Raw genomic sequence first — 5860 nt, 5'->3', positions numbered from 1 at the left:
CCACAGAGAAACCCTGTCTCGAAAAACCAAAAAAAAAAAAAAAGAAAGAAACATGGGGAACTGAGTAAAATACTCATTTTGTGTATTGTAGGGGTTATGTATTTCTCCTGAAAATTGTGCAATGACATAATCTTAGATTTTATGTCCTCCTAAGACACAATTTTAGAATTCCTGATATTTAACTCAGTAACTTGAAAAGAGCTGTCCATATTTATAAACATAACGTTTGACTTAGCACTTTACCCAAGAATTTATTCAACAAATACTTAGAAGTTACTTGGAATATTGCCTATAGTAGCAGAAGATCGGTGATATATTGAGTATCAGTCAGGGATTGGTTTTACAAGAGTATTACACTATATATTGTGTAATCTATAGTGTATATAATTAGAAAAACCAAAAAACAGTAGAGGAGGTATTGCCATTCATGTAAAATAGATAATGAGTTGAGGGCAAGAAAATACATATATTTGCTTACATAGACACAGAATTTCTGAAGGGCTTATTAAGGTACTGACAGTTTGGTGGCCTGGACTAGTGGTTGAAAATGAGACTTTTTATTGCATAAGCTCTAATGTGTACTTTATGAATTTCAAGATGTGTTGTTTATTTTCCTATTTCAAAAATTAAATGTGTTTTTAAAAAGAGACCTTATATATAGTAATGGGAACTCTCATGGTTTCCTTCCCAACTTGACTTGATCACATCTATTCTTGTACCAAAATATATATCTAGCTCTTAAGGGAATGGAACATAATAGGCATGAGGATCAAGAAATCAAGGCCAACCTGGTCTACATAACAAGTTCAAGAACACTTGGACTATATGAGACCTTGTCTTAAAACAAACATGTGTCCTTTAAAAAAAAACAGACAATAAATAAATAAAATTATAATAATATTAAATAAAACAGACAAACAAAAATGGTGCATATGGTGACTCTGGTAAATTTTTTCCCCTAGAAATGCTTGTTGGTATACTTCTGGCTTTTTCTTGTGGTGCTGGGTATTGAGTGTGTCTGGGGCTTTCCTTGTACAAGATACATACTGAACTATACTTCTAGTTTTGAATTACATGTGTATAAGCTAGAGGACAACAGGTGTGGCAGATATTAGCTTATAGGTCTTTGTGTGAGTATAAGTTTTCAGTTCCTTTTGGATAAATACATGGAAATGGAATTGCTGATCTTTCTCTGACAGAAGTGGACCAACTGTCCTCTAAAGTGGTTTTTTTGCAGTGCTGAGGGTAGATATCATTACCTAAAGTATGCTGGGCAAGTGCTCTACTGCTGAGCCTCATCCCCAGCCATGATACACTATGTTAACACACTTTCTTGAGTACTATAGTTTTGTAGTGAGTATTGAAATAAGTAATATTAGTATTCTGACATTTTTCTTCTCCAAAGAATTGTAGTGAAAAGGGAACACTTAACTTGTCCCCATCTCTCATCAATAATAACACTAGCTGTAGAATTTTGGTTTTGTTTTATAATTATGTCTTTTTGTGTAGAAAGCAATTTTTCTGTGCTTTATGTATGTAATTTCTCAGCCATTTTTATTTTTCGAGACAGGGTTTCTCTGTAGCTTTGGAGCCTGCCCTGAAACTCACGCTGTAGACGAAGCTGGCCTTGAACTCACAGTTTGTTGTACTGTTGGTGGCTCACAGTTCTTGAATATTGTATGCTGTTTTTCTTTTTTATGTTTATTTTTGCCTGCATGTATGTCTGCACCATATGTCTGCAGTGTCTGTGAAGGCCAGAAGAGGGTGTCAGGTCCCCTGGAATTGGAATTACAGATGGTTGTGAGCCAGCATGTTGGTACTCTGTCCTTTGCAAGAGCAGCAAATGGGTTAAACCACTGAGCCATCGCTCCAACCCCTTCATACTGTTTTTTTCTTCCTTTTTACCCTTTTGTTTAATTTTTGTGGTCTTTGAACCACTGAGTCATTACTCCAGCCCTTGTGTGCTAGTTCCTTTTTTCTCCTTTGTCCTCTTTTGTTTTAATTTTTAATGGCCTGATCAATAAACATGACCTTCGAGTTCATTAATAATTTTCTTGGCTGCATCAAATCTACTGTTGAGCCCACTGGGTTGTTGTTGTTTAAACTTTAGTATTTCTAGGAAATATACTTTTTCTTGTAGGTTCTATTTCTTTGCTGAAGTTATCTATCTGGGCTTACATATTATCTACTTTATTCATTAGACGTTTTGACAAATCATAATTATTTTATGTTTCAGTTTTTTATAGTCCCAACATCTGTACTATTATGTTTGGAGCCAGTGACTCCTTTGTAACTTGGGGTATTTTCTTACCTTTTGAACATCCTGAAAACTGCACATGGACAAGAGATTCTGATAAATTTTTAGTAGTTGGAAAGCTCTGATTCTTTTTCTAGGTCTTTAGTGAGGAGTTGGCCTGTTCCGTGTTTTTTGTTGGCCTGGGTTGTGTAGGTGGAAGGCAGGGTAAGGACACCAGAGAGTTCCTATTCCTCTAGTGATAGTATTTTTAGTGTTTACTTTATGTGGATGAGTGTTTTGCCTAAAAGTGTGTGTGCTATCTTATGTGCTTGGTGCTTGTAGAGGTTGGATTTCCCTCAAAGTGGAGTTGAACATGTTTGTGAACCACCATGTGGTTCCTGGGAACTGAACCTGGGTCCTTTGTAAGAGCAGCCAGTGCTCTTAACTGCTGAGCCATCTTTCTAACCACCATGATAACTTCATTTTTACAGTACTTGATTTGGGTTGTCCATTATGATGCTTTCCAAAAGTAGGTTTTTATAGTTTTTCCAATTGTATCCCACTGTTACTAGTTAGATGGTATGTCAGGTGTGATTGTTTGAGGAGAAGGTGTTCTCTAATTATCTGATTGGTCAGGTTCTAGTGAACCTGGGTCTTGAGTGTGTTTCTAGCAAGGTTACCTGTTCATTCTTCTTGTGTAGGGCTTCCTTCTCTTTGCTCCTACCCCTTACCACACCCCATTTGGTATACTAATGTTCTCCTCCCTGAGGATTTATCCCTTTCCTCTGTACTAAATATTAGAGAACATGGCCTGGGTGAGTTTCACGGCGGACTGTTGCAGTCAGCCAGCCAAGTACCACTACAGGAGCTTTCTCTTAGATTTTCCCTTGTCTTCACCATGAAAGTCTGGTGAGATTCCTGTAGGAAAAGCTTTTTAAAGGGGTAGAAACTACTCTGTGGAACACAGGAGTTTCACACTATGGCTAATCATAGAATTTTTGATTCAGAATTCTTATAGGCTTATGTGCCCAAACCTGTATCTCTGTAGGTTCCTGGTCTCTTTGGATATGAGAGTGGTAATTTGTTCTGCAACTTCACTTCCCTGCCAGATTTCCCTTCAGTTTGGCAATCTTTTTTATTTTAAGAGTAGGATGATGGCCTCTGAAAGATTTACATATATGAGCAGACATGTGATCCCTTAAAATAAGTTGCCTACTACAAGACATCACATATCTAGAAAGTCAGTACATACCTCTTTCTTTATATATCTTTTACTTAGCCCATTGAAATTTATGATTAGGGAGCATGGAATAATTGTTGTTTAGATTCTGCCTATTTTAGGCTTTAAAAACCTCTGTACCACTGGCAGTGTGCTGTCTGCTTCCTTTCTAAATTCTATGCCTTTTAGTTCCTGAGCAAATCTTTAACAATTTAGTAACTGTTTCATTAGAAATTAGAGCAAGATTTAGCCTATCTAGATGTAATTGTTTCATTAGAAATTAGAGCTAGATTTAGTCTATTTAGTAGAGATTTTATTAATGACCATGTGTTTGTCACTTCCTCCACATTGCCAGAGCCAGTTTAGTAAACACTGGTTGGTTGCACCTTGTGTTATGAACAAGACAGTAAATTTTGAGTCTAATACAATACAGGCCCATCCTGGTAAGTAAAGTAAAGGGTCCCCAAGGGCAATAAAAATTCCATCATAGGAAGGATATTATAATTTCTAAAATGTCTACATTCTAATCTATTTTAATAATAAATCTTATTGTAGTGGTAGGTAGAATTCTAGTAAATGTATATAGAAGATAGGAGTACAGCAATTAGTACTAACCAAAAAGATGACGTGTCTTTAAAATTATAAAGCTAAATGGAAATTCTGAGGGTTGTATTGAATTCCTATGGATTTTAACTTGTATACTTTCATGTAACCACCACCTCATTCTAAGTACAGAAGGGTTCCTTTACCCCAGAAAATTCTTTTATACTAGCTTAATCACAGAATCTTCCTACTTTAATATCTGGATGCCATTAATTCGTATTCCATTATAATTTTTTTGTTTTAATATATAAAATGGATGTCATCTTATGAATCTTGGTTTTGTACACAACATAGTGCTTTTGAGAACTCACATCATAAAAATTGTTATATTAATATTTTGTTTCCTTTGTATTGCTGCATAGAATAGACCATGGTATAGATATATCACAATTTGTTTAGTTGTTCAACATGGAAGGGCAGATGAATTTTTTTTAAGTTTTGGTGATTATGTGTAGTAATCATATACACAAATACATGTAAGTATTTGTGTGCATGTAAGTTTGTATTTTTCTAGAGTAATTCCTGGGAATGAGATTGTTAGAATTATACTATAATTCACAATAACTAGTTAACTAGAATTTGAATGATGGAATAGAATGGCAAGAAACCCATGTTTGGATCCTGCTTTTTTTCACTGTTAGCTGTGCAACCTTGAATGAATTTAATTTATTTGTGTCTCTTATTTGTAAAACAAATAATATCTAGGATTCTTGTATATTAAAGATAAAAGACTGAGCAATGTTTAGTACACTCATTACATTATTATGCTTAATAGAATTGTTTCTTGTCAGAAACATTTGATTAATTAAAGCAAGAGTAAATAATCTATGGTGTTCTTGGTAGTTTTATCTTCAAAATGTGTAAAAAAAATTTAAAACTCTTCCATAGTAAATATGAATGTATGAGAGATCTGTGAAACATTCAGAGGTTGAATCAAATGGCAAGTTTTGGTGGTTTTATTTGTGTTCTCAACATGGAAGAATCATGTTCATAAAAATTGAGTGTATTGCCATATTTTATACAAGAAGCTATGAAAATAGCTCAGAATTAACTAACATTCATTGAATTGTGTTTTCTATACAGAAAATTCTAGGTAAAGCATTTATCGAGTGTATTAACTTGAGTACGTCCCCCAAAAGTAAGCCATTTATAACTTTATCTTTTTAATGCTAGAGATTAAACCTGGGACGTATTCTATAATTTCTCAAGTGTTACATTAAAAAGCATTTTTACAGGAAACCTCTTCAATTTTGAGAAGCATATTGAGGATGAAATTTAAAAATTTTGCATACCCACTCAAATATCTCCCTATAATATTTTATCATTAGAATATGCAACAGAATTTTACTTTCCCCTATGGTTTCTGTGTAGTATGGTGGCTCAGTCTGAATAGCACCAGGGGCAAAGAAGATGTATCTCTCCTGGAGAATTTTCTCTACCTGTTAATTCACCAAGCAGTGGCTATAATTCACTATATGGATAAAGGAACATAAATATTCATTTTTTATTGTCTGTTAGTTCAATTTTGTAATATCTTCAAATGCAAATACTTCTTTTCTTCAGATTTCAGGAGAACTAGGTGAAATAACTCTCAAGTAGTCCGTTTCAGGTGTTACCTCTGAGCTGTCTCCCCTCCTGTGCATTATGCATTACCAGTAATTTAACTGTCATTTTCATATTCACATACCTTGAACCTTTGCTCATAGCTGAAACACCGTTCTTTTGTTGCCCTGTCAATCTTCCAAATATTTTTTTGTTTTGTTTTGTTTTGTTTTGTTTTTCGAGACAGGGTTTCTCTGTGG

At 34.5% G+C, this 5860-nt stretch overlaps 1 protein-coding gene across 1 annotated transcript in view; it reads left to right on the top strand.

The window, feature by feature from the left end:
- Jade3 (jade family PHD finger 3) overlaps window positions 1–5860 on the top strand; it is a 104805-nt gene that overhangs the window by 7039 nt on the left and 91906 nt on the right. The window lies entirely within an intron of this gene.

Source organism: Microtus ochrogaster, chromosome X (genome assembly GCF_000317375.1).
Source record: "Microtus ochrogaster isolate Prairie Vole_2 chromosome X, MicOch1.0, whole genome shotgun sequence".
Lineage (NCBI taxonomy): Eukaryota > Metazoa > Chordata > Mammalia > Rodentia > Cricetidae > Microtus > Microtus ochrogaster.
The sequence above is the reverse complement of the archived record's forward strand: the minus strand, read 5'-3'. Positions and strand labels throughout refer to the sequence as shown.